Source organism: Stegostoma tigrinum, chromosome 11 (genome assembly GCF_030684315.1).
Source record: "Stegostoma tigrinum isolate sSteTig4 chromosome 11, sSteTig4.hap1, whole genome shotgun sequence".
Classification (NCBI taxonomy): Eukaryota; Metazoa; Chordata; class Chondrichthyes; order Orectolobiformes; family Stegostomatidae; genus Stegostoma; species Stegostoma tigrinum.
In genome coordinates, this window is record NC_081364.1 from 70,779,312 (window position 1) to 70,791,210 (window position 11,899).

General features: G+C 41.9%; 1 long non-coding RNA gene across 1 annotated transcript; it reads right to left on the minus strand.

Annotated features, from left to right (window-relative positions):
- Nucleotides 1–4,973: 4,973 nt before the first annotated feature.
- LOC132210217 (uncharacterized) lies at nt 4,974–10,649 on the minus strand. Its single transcript, XR_009446447.1, has 3 exons — nt 10,556–10,649; nt 8,978–9,092; nt 4,974–5,253 (listed from the first exon to the last, which is right to left on the minus strand). It is a non-coding gene; the product is annotated as an uncharacterized LOC132210217 (long non-coding RNA).
- Nucleotides 10,650–11,899: the final 1,250 nt, after the last annotated feature.

The following is an 11,899-nucleotide window of genomic DNA, read 5'->3' on the forward strand; positions in this document are numbered from 1 at the left end:
GTGCTAAGAAGTGGGATGGGAAGGAATTTGTTCAATGTGTGAAAGAAAACTTTCTTATTCAGTATGTGGATGTACATACAAGAGAAGGGCAAAACTTGACCTGTTGGGAATAAGGCAGGCGAAATGATTGAGGTGACAGGAGGGGAGTACTTTGGAAAAGTGATCATAATTCTATCAGTTTTAAAATAGTTATGGAAAAGGACAGATTGATCAAAAAAAAATTGGAAAAAGCCCAATCTTGATAGAATTAGGCAGGAACTTTCAAAAGTTACGAAAACAGAAATCGCTGGTAAAGTTCAGCAGGTGTTGCAGCATCTGTTGGGAGAAATCAGAGTTAACGTTTCAGGTCGAGTGACCCTTCCTGAGCTCTAAGGGAGTGTCACTCGATTCGAAACCCAAACATTGTTTTCTCTCTGCAGATTCTGTCAGACTTTTCCAGCAATTTCAGCTTTGGTTTCCAAATTAAGCATCCGCAGTTTCTTCAGGGTTTTTACTTTCAAAATTTGACTGGGAGTGATTATTTGCAGGTAAAGATTGGGAATCAGGACTCCTTTAAAAAATAGATAAGGAGAGTCCAGAGACAGTTTGTTGACGGTAATTTGAAGGGTATGGCTGGTAGGTGCCAGGAACGCTGGATGAATTGAGAAATTGAGGGTCCGGTTAAGAAAAACGAGGAATATATTGGGTTTGGACAGCTGGGATTGAGTGAATCCCTGAACAAGCATAAGGGCAATAAGTATATATTTAGGAGGAAAACCACGAGTGCAAAAAAAGGGACATGAAATGGCTTTGGCAAGTACAGTTAAGGAGCATCCAAAGAGATTCTATAACAATAATAAGGGCAAAACAGTAACGAGGGAGATGGTAGAGCCCTTTAAAGGTCAACAAGGCCGTCTGTGTGTGAAACCGCAGGAGGTGGGTGAGATACTAAATCAATATTTCACATCAGTATTTCCCCTGGAGAAGGACGTGGAAGCTAGGGAAATTGGAGAAATAAATCGTGCTGTTCTGAAAACAGTGCATATTACAGAAGATGTGCTGGAGGTTTTAAAATACATAAAGGTGGATAAGTCCCTGGGACCTGATCAGGTGTAACCCAGAGCTTTGTGGGAAGCTCGGGTAAATTATTGGACCCTTTGCTGAGGTAGTTGAATCATCAAAAAACATGTGCGATTTGCCAGAAGTCTGGAGGTTGGCTAACGCGGTGCCATTATTTCAGAAAGGTGGTAAGAAAAAGCCAGGGAACTATAGGCTGGTGAGCCTGACTCCAGTGGTGGATATGTTGTTGGAGGGGATCCTGAGGGATAGGATTTACATGTATTTGGAAAGGCAAGCACTGACTACAGATGGTGAACATGGCTTTGTGCGTGCGGAATTGTCTCTCGCTAACTTGTTTGAGTATTTTATTTAAGAAGTAATGAAGAAGTTTGTTGAAGGCAGAGCAGTGGATGTTGTTTATATGAACTTCAGTTAGGCATTCAACAAGGTACTGCATGGGTAGACTGCTCAGCAAGGTTAAATCTGTGGAAGACGGGGACAGCTCGCCATTTGGGTACAAAATTGGCTCAAAAGTAGGAGACAGAGGGTGATAGAAGGTTCCTTTTTGGACTGAAGGCCTGTGACCAGTGGTGTGCTACAAGGATTAATGCTGGCTCCACTGCTTTCTGTCATTTATGTAAATGGTTTGGATGTGAACAGAGGAAATATGGTTAGTAGATATGTAGATGACACCGAAATTGGAGGTGCAGTGGACAGCGAAGAATGTTAACTTAGAGTACAACATTGATCATATGGGCTAGTGGGCCAAGGAGTGGCAAATGGAGTTTAATTTAGATAAAGGTGAGGTCCCGCATTTTGGAAAGTCAAATTAGGGCAGGACTTATACACTTAACAGTAAAGTCCTGGGGAGTGTTGCAGAACAAAGAGACATTGGGGTGTAGGTGCATTATTCTTTGAAAGTACAGTCGCAGGTAGATAGGATAGTGAAGAGGGTGTTTGGTGTGCTTGCCTTTATTGCTCAGTGCATTGAGCACGGGAGTTGGAAGGTCACGTTGCAGATGCAGGACATTGGTTAGGCCACTTTTGGAATAACTGCATCCAATTCTGGTCTCTCTGCTATAGGAAAGATGTGAAACTTGACATGATTCATACTCCTGTCATTACGAGGATTCATTACAAGGATGTTGCCAGGTTTGGAGGGTTTGAGCTATCAGGAGGGGCTGGGGCTATTTTCCATGGAATGTCAAAGACTGAGGGGAGAGATTTTTAAAAGCCATGATAGACATGGGGAGGGTGAATAGCCAAGGTATTTTCCCAGGGGAGGGCTTTTGGAAACTACAGCACACAGGTTTAAGGATCGAGGAGAAAGATTTGAAAAGGACCTAAGGGGTCATGTTTTCACGCAGAGCATGTTGCATATATTGAACAAGCTGCCAGAGGAAGTGATGGAAGTGGGTACAATGACAGTTAAAAGGAATGTGGATGCGTATATAAATAGGAAGGGTTTGGAGGAATATGGGCCAAATGCTGACAAGGCGGACTAGATCAGTTTTGGATATTTGGTTGGCAGGGACAATTGCACCAAACAGTCTGTTTCTGTGCTGTTGAGCTCGATGACTCCAAGAGTACCAGAGACTCTTAAACCTCAGAACAAATTCCTCCTCGCCTCAGTCTTAGGCCGTCTGTCCATTCTGTCCATTTCTTTTCTGCTTTTTTTCCCCCCTATTTTGGCTTCATTCTTCTCGGTGATGTCCTAAATGTCCAGCCTCAGTGTAGGCCTGGCAAGGTGATCTGTCGGCTGACATGCCCTCAGCATGGACTTTTGGCCTTGAGGTGATTCCAGAGCAGTCTCCCGGCCTCAAGAGGCTCAAAGCGAAGCCTGGCATGGTCAGGAGTCAAGGCTCAGACTGGAGGCTCGGTGCCAGCGCGAACTGGGTTAAAAGGACTGACATTCTGAACTTTTTACAGATATTTTAAAATTTATTCCTGTGATCTATCATGGTGAATTTCTTCCTTATTGTTCTCACTTATTCCTCTGATTTATAATCCTGGAACTTTTCTTTCTTTATTTTTCTAATTGTCTTTCTGACCAAGAATTTGTATTTAAGAATCTTAACCTGGGTACCCCAGTACCTAATATGGCCCAATATGTGGCATTTGAGTATATGTGACAATAAAGCTACTTCTCAGATTCAATTCTAACATAGCACCTTTTATTTGGAGACTATGCCTTCTGGTCCTATAGTCTCCCATGAAGGAAACATCCATTCCACATTTAGCCAGTCAAGCCTCTTAAGAATCCTGTACGATTCACTGAAATCACATCCTCATTTTTAAAAAATTACGGACAGTAGAGTCCCAATCTGTTTAGCCTTTGCTCATAAGGTCATCCCATCACAGTGGAGATCATCCAGTGACCCTTCTTTGAGTTGCCTCCAGTAAAATGATATTTTTTTAAATAAGGGAGGAAAAACTGCTAACATAGTCCAAATGTGGTCTCACCAGCACACCTCCCTTGTCTTATCAAAATAAGGGCCAATATTTGATTAATCTTCGTGTTTACCTGCTGCATCTGTGTGCTAGCTTCCTGAGGTTTGTGCACAAAGACCTCAACTGCCTTTATTACAGATGTCTGCTGATTTTTTTTCTCAATTTGAATAAAACAACACTTTTGTTCTTCCTTCCAAAATTAACAACCTTGCATTTTCCAACATGATACTCTATTTGCTTTTTGTCTATTCAGATATCAATATTTCTTTGTGAACTGTGTGTACGTCTCTCACAACCCACCTTTCCACTTATTTTTATGTTTTCTGCACATTTGGCCCAAGTACTCCATTGCTCCAAGTTATTTATATTTGTTGTAAACAGTTGCCGTCCCAGAACTGATCCCTGTGAAACTCCACTGGTCACAGGTCACCAAGTTGAAAAAGAACCTATAATTCCTGCTCACTGCTTCCTGGCTGTTAGCCAATTCTCCGTCCATGTCAACTTAACACCTCCAACACCATGGTTTTTATCGTAAGGCTTAACCTTTTGTGAGGCACCTTGTTGATTGCCGACTCGAAGCCCAAATATAACACATGTACTGGTTCCCCCCGAACTGCTCTGGTTCAGCACTCTTCAAAAAACTAATAGTCAGGCATGATTTCTCTTTCATGGAGTCATGATGACTCTGTTTAATTAGATTATTGCTTTCCAAATGCACTGTTATTATTTCCTTAATGATTGATCCCAACACCTTTTCAACATTAAATGTTTGGCCTAAAGTTACCTGCCTTTTGCCTCCCTCTCTTTTTGAATAGGGGTGTCACATTGGCAGTTTTCCAGGTACTTCCCCAGAATCCAAAGATGAGGAAAACTACAACAGTACACCCACTATTCCTGGAGTTAACTCTTTTATCTGTCCCACCAATGCTTGTGCCAGCACGAGTTGCCCCACAGCGCTGATGTGACAGTCACTGCAAACACCATTATTCAACAGTCTTGCACAGAAATTCTTTGAAAGTGCATCAAGACCAATGTCGCCTTTGCACTGAAGCTTGCATTTTACAAATGGCATGGGGTCAGTGATGCAAGTGAGTAGACGGATGTCAGAGGCCATTTTTAATGGAGGCACCTTTCCCACATATTGCAAACACACTGTTCCAATCCTGGCAGAGCCATTATTTGTTCAACCAGTTTCTCCATCAGCTTCCCCCCCAATAGAGATTTCCTGTGTGGTGCCAAGGTACCTGCCTTGCTCTCTAGGATTATGACTATCAATTGCCCCAGATACATGGTTCGTGGAGGTGAGCTCTCAACACAAATTGCTGATAGGAGGTTATATTTAGTGAAGCAGCACTAATTAGAGATGAAGTATACTCCCTCAGCCCAGAATTTGTCTTCTGCTTCAAAAGAATGAAACAAAAGATTGCAATTTAAGTTATTTTAATTTAAAACAAATGTAAGAACATTGAAAACATTTACTGAACACTATTTTTAGAAACAAACTTAGACAAAGAACTCAGATGATTTTCTCTTCTACCTGTGGCTGGTATTGTTGGCATAGCCTCGATGTTGAACTATTTTAATTTTAAAGTGGTTATGTGTAAATGTCTAATTAGTGAATCCTATGTCGAGCACCAAGCGATTTACAGGAGGAGAAGGAAATAAAATACATACGACCTCTCAAAAATCAGGGCGGTGAGCTCTCTAAAGCCCTTCCTCACCAGAGCTCATTGATTCACATTGGGAAGGAGGCTCGAACATTGCCTGTGGAAGACAGGAATGCCAGAAATGTTAAAGTCTTTGTTTTACCTGGTGTTAATTTATACATCGTGCAAATGTGAATTTGACAGAGACTCAAATACTGTTAAAAATTCCTGATATTTTGCTACTTTGAATGGATTTTTGTTTTGGATCCATTTGAAAAGTGAATATACATAACCAACGCTGTCCTGCACGTGAGATATGATTGCATGAAGATGAAAAGGTCAATGAATGAGTGTCAGATTAGGCTGTTAACCAATGAGATCCACTTGAAACAATGACAGATCTGAGTAATGGAACATAAGCAGATAAACTAGGAACAACAAGTGTATTACAGTATTCATGTCTGAGGTGATCTGGTCCCCTGTGCATCTTTTAAATACCTTTTATCCCCAAAATGGTTTGCACTTTACAAATATATATTCTCTTACACACGTGCGCACATCTCACAATATAACCATTCAAAATAAATTCATTATAAAGCTGAGCATTAATTAAAGTCTCAAACAAGTGCAATACCACTGGCAATAATAAACAGTGCTGTTATTTCTTGCAGTTGCAGTGAGTTAAAAACATCAATGGGTTTTTAATGCAGAATTAGTTAAAGCCTCTGGAAACAAAAGGTTGGCTGGAGACTTTAAAGGCCGAGCCAAACAGGCCAGCTGAAGTACTCATCATCCCACCTAATGGTCTGGATAAATGGTTAGTTTGTTAGTTTTTTTTTCCCCTGAGATGGCTTGCACTTTACTGATATATCCTCTCATACACACACTCTCTCACTCTTACACTCTGACAGTTTCATTCGCAGTCTCACACTTACACACACAATTTCTCACTCAGCCTGTTATAGTCGCTCACACACACTCAGTCAGTCTGACTCACACTTCACGCAGCCTCACTCACACTCAGTTTCACTCACAAATATGGACTCATTCACACACATGGACTGACTCCCTTCCCTCACACTCTCAAACAGTCTCATTCACACTCAGTCTCACACAGTATCACAAGCACAATCTCAAGGGTGGCACAGTGTCTCAGTGTTTAGCACTGCAGCCTCACAGCGCCAGGGACCCGGGTTCGATTCCAGCCTCCGGTGAGTGTCTGTGTGGAGTTTGTACATTCTTCCCGTGTCTGCGTGGGTTTCCTCTGGGTGCTCCGGTTTCCTCCAACAGTCCAAAGATGTGCAGGCGAGGTGGATCGGCCACGCTAAATTGCCCGTAGTGTTTGGGAGTGTGTGGGTTGTAGGGGGATGGGTCTGGGTGGGATGCTTCAAGGGGCAGTGTGGACTTGTGGGGTCAAAGGTCCTGTTTCCACACTGTAGGGAATCCAATCTAATCTCACACACTCTCACTCATACAGTATCACACTGACTTTGCAGCTTCAGTCACACGCATACACAGTCTCACTCTGACTTTTTCACTCACACACATGGTCTCAGTCTCACACATACAGTCTCATTCTCACTTCACACAGTCTCACACATGTAGTTTGACTCCTTCCCACACAGACACTCACATTGTGTCACATGCACAAACTCAGGCTCAATAACACACATGCCCAATTTTGACTCTCACGCACCAACTCAGTCTCACTCACACAGGCTGTCTCTGACACTCTTAGCCAGTCTCATTTGAGTGCACAGTCTCACCCACACAGAGACTCACTCACACAGAGTCTCACCTGCGCACAGTCTCACTCGCACGCAGTCTCACCCGTACATAGTCTCACTCACACACAGTCTCACTCATAACGCTGTCTCACTCGCACGCAGTCTCACCCGTACATAGTCTCACACACACAGTCTCACCTGCACACAGCCTCACTCGCACAGAGTCTCACGTACACACAGTCTCACTCGCATGCAGTCTCACCCGTACATAGTCTCACTCGCACACAGTCTCACCCTCACACGGTCTTACTTGGAGGTTCAAACACACAGTATCACTCTGACTTCCCACGATTTCACTCTCACACACCTTGCCTCTCACACTCACATAGTCTCACTCATACACAATCTCACTCTGAGTTCACAGTCTCAATCACACATGGTCTTGTTCAAACTCACTCAATTACACATGCTCTCTCACTCATACATTCTCACACAATCTTATTCAGTCTGACTAATATTCAGTCTCACACTCAATCATACATTCTCAATTAATCTCACTGTGTCACTCAAACTCTCACTCACAGTCACACTCACATCGGATCACTCGCAGTCTCACTAACACAGTCTCACTCACACACAGTCTCTCTCAGACTCTCTCACACACACATTCTTATTCACACACATGGCCTCACTCTCACAAATGCACGGTCTCATTCACATACAAATTCCTACTCTTTCTCTCTCAGTCTCACTCTGACTCACTCACACACGGGCCCACTCACACACGGGCCCACTCACACACGGGCCCACTCACACACGGGCCCACTCACACACGGGCCCACTCACACACGGGCCCACTCACACACGGGCCCACTCAGACTCTTTCACTCACACACATGTTCTTAGTCACACACATGTTTTCACTCTCACAAATGCATGGTCTCATTCACATACAAATTCCTACTCTCTCTCTCTCAGTCTCACTCTGACTCACTGACACACAGACTCACTCACTCACCCACAGACCCACTCACACACAGTCCCACTCAGACTCTCTCACTCACACATGTTCTTAGTCACACATATGGTCTCACTCTCACAAATGCACGGTTTCATTCACATACAAATCCCTAGTCTCTCTCTCTCTCTCTCAATCTAACTCTGACTCTCTCTCTCACAGTCTCACTCACACATATGGTCTCACTCACACACATGCTCTCACTCACAGTCTCACTCTGACTTCATACAGTCCCACTCTCTCACACCCACTCACACAGAAACTCTCAGTATCACTCACACAGTCTCACACTGACTGTCATTCAGACTCACTCACACGTACAGTCTTACTCTAACTTCACAGTCTCACTCTTACACACACTCACAGTCTCACTCACACATCGCTTACTCTGACTCTCACTCACACAGTCTCATTCATATGTCCCACTATGACACAATAATTTTATGTTAAATTGTTGTAAAATTGAACATTAAGTAAAAACAGTTAAGGTCTCAAACAAGTGCAATATGACTGGCAGTAATAAACAACTCTATTATTTCTTGTAGTTACCCTTTGTTGAAGGCATGTCAATGGCATTCTGTCCAAATTAGTTTAAACCACTGGAGAAATAAAAATATTGAAGGTAGGAATGGAGTGCTGAAGAGTTTAAAGGCCAAACCAAACACTTCAGTTGAAGTATTCATCATCCTGCCATTGGCTGAACAAATGGCTGGTTTGCTTTTTAACCAAACAACCATTGAGGAACCCAGGCAAATTCAATCACAATTGGTCAACAAGATTGATAAGTAAAAGATTCTTTTTCTCATCCAACCAATTGATACATGACTGTGATATTCATAGAAGACAGGTGGCAAGGTTCAATTCTCCAGCATTCCAGGAAAAATAGCTGATGTGCAAGATGTTTGAAAAGGACAAACAAGCACTGGACTCAAAAGTTAATGTTAAGCAATTGTCTGAAGTCAAGTCACTCTCTCCAAATTGTCCAATAATTTAAAGTAGAAAACTGCCAAAGTAATTTATTCATATATTGCAGGGTTTTTCATACTGAGCAGAGATTTTAGATCCAATAGAGTCCCATGAAACATTATGTTCCTTACAGCTAAAACTTGCATAGACATGAAGATCTTCTTTCGGTGAATCTCAGGATGAAGTCGTGATTCATTTTCTTGTCCATTGCGTAATACAGGATGGCATCGGCCGGAAGTATGAGCACTGAAAAAGCAGAGGGAAAGCACATTATTATTCACACGTGTTTTCATCATATTAATTGTGCACAGGTCCAACTGCTTCCTGGGTACGGAAATATCAATGGCTGGGAGGAACAGAACAAACGTACTGCAAGGATTCAGAACGTATTACAAAACACAAGAGAAAATCTTGGAGTTATACCAAATTAGGTAAACTCAATAACTGAAAACCATTAAATCTGAGACCCATTCTCAGGATGAGCATTGTTGGTCAAGACTAAAATCCATTTCAAACCTCTCACTGTCCGATGGCACATGCCTTCTTCATGACAGTTTGTACAATTGAGTGGCTTTATTAGGCCAGATATGAGGCTGTGAAGAGTCAGCATACAGTAGCCCAGGTAAAGATGTCAGATTTTCCTTACTACAGAACAATGCAAAACCCCAATTGATTCACGAATGACCCAGCAGCTACATGGTCACTTCTGCTGATACCAGCATCAAACACAAAAAGGTGCAGTGTGATCAATGCAAAAACACTGAGAAAAGCTATGCTCTCCTTCAGCATTGTGTTGGAATCTTGAAACTAACACCACTGAGGGCACCTAAATCAAACACGAGTTAGTGATCCAGTGAATGGCCATTTTCTGAGGGCTATGATGGATGCAGAATAAATTCCAGCTTTGTCAGTGAGACTTACGTCCAGGGAACTGATTTTTCTTTTCTGTGAAATCTGACAGGGATAGCATGCTGCAAAGGCATTGGGACACTTCATTTTCATAATGCATTCTGCTTAACACAGCCTGGATGGCAAGTTTTAAACCACAGCAGAATTAAACCCATGAGACCTCGTTTCTACTTTTCACCAGGAAATGGTTGGGGGAGGGTTGCGACAGATTAGCAACTTGACAGCAGTGACCCCATCCATGTTTCTGGTCTCTCAGCCACGGGCCAATAAGAGGGGAAGAACAGATTAATTTCAGCAACAGGAAACATTTATTTTGGAATAACCAGTTAAAATAAGAATGAACAAAGCAGAACAATGTGCTAACAATGCGAATAATTCAGGATTTAATGCCACACCCAAATCCTGATGTACATCCTTCACTCAATATGGCTTTAGGTAGTTTTACAAAAGGGCTACTGGACTCCAAACACTAACCCTGACTTCTCTCTACATGTGCTGCCACTGCTGCTGTGCTTTTCCAGCAGTTTCTGATTTCCAGCATTTGTGGTTCTTTGTTCTGATTTGGCTTTAGGGCAATCTGATGAAATAATTTGCTTTTATTAGGTGCAGGTATTAGTTGTTTATTGGCTTTACATTCCTCAGAGTTGAATCCTGCTGAATATGCTTGGATATGTTCAATGATACAAATTTAGATATCTGCAGCTTTTTGGTGAAATCAAAAGAAAATATCAATTCCCTTGCAGTGGTTATGCTGTTCAGAAATAGATTTAACTTAAATTGAAGCAATTTCCACTGCTCACCTTTATTTGATTCAATGATCTGTGCTAGATCAAATTCCTGAGGACGCTCGGGTTCAAATTTGAGCGCGGTCATGGCTTTGTTGAGAACTTCAGATACACAATCTTGATTAGTCACCTAATTAAAACAACATTCACTTTTCATTAATGCATTAGACACACACACCAAAAGAAATATATAATGCCTCAATTTCCAAAGGGCTTATAAATATAGCTGCTTTCACCCAGAAAACTAATTGGGACATTACACTGAAAGCTGTAAAAGTTACATTAATGAAATAATATCTGGTAGGACAGTTATTGTAAAATCTGCATTCGATGCTCCATAACACATTTACTGTGAACAGTAAAGGTTGGAATTTGAATGGAAACAGAGCCCAGTGATCAAGTTTATCTATACACACAGTTTGAAACAAGTAACTAATGACAAAATTCATAATTTAAATAATCCACTTCCATCCCCTCCCACCCAAAACCCCCATACCATTTGACATAATGGGAACTGCAGATGCTGGAGAGTCCAAGATAACAAAATGTGGAGCTGGATGAACACAGCAGGCCAAGCAGCATCTCAGGAGCACAAAAGCTGATGTTTCGGGCACAGACCCTTCAACAGAAAAGCTTTGTTTCAAGGCTGAAGAGATTACAAGAGAGTTGCAGTGGGAGAGAGATCCACTGAGGGTTTTCCAGAGAGAGGAGGGTAACTTCTTCAGGTTAGGTATCCCTGGAAGAGGCTTCACAATGAGGTTAAAATTGTATCAGAGATAATGGGAACTGCAGATGCTGGAGAATCCAAGATAACAAAGTGTGGAGCTGGATGAACACAGCAGGTCAAGAAGCATCTTTGGAGCACAAAAGCTGATGTTTCAGGCCTAGACCTTTCATCAGAAAAGGGTCTAGGCCTGAAAGGCCAGACTGTGTGCTCCTGAGGTGCTCTGCTGCTTGGCCTGCTGTGTTCATCCAGCTTCCCACTTTGTTACCCCCATACAATTTGCCTGCTTTTAACATTTATTGTCATGACAGGAAATGGCTCAATGTTGTTTGTGAAGTCTGACATTTCCTAATGTTATGCTTATTCATATAAATTATTCATAAAATTGCTTTAACAGTTTGAAACATTTAGCAATTTGTGATTTGAAGACAGTGCAAATATTTAATATTCAATCATAATATGACTGTACAGGGATAATATTTGATAGGCAGGATATTGAGAAGACCAGTTTTTTGGGCAATTGTCTGCTTTTGTTTAATTCTGTGTTATATTTGGAGAATGCTTTTCTCAGCTCAAGTTTGAGCAATGACCTGGAAGATGAAATGCACCAGTAAATTTTCTGTTTCTTCTGGAGA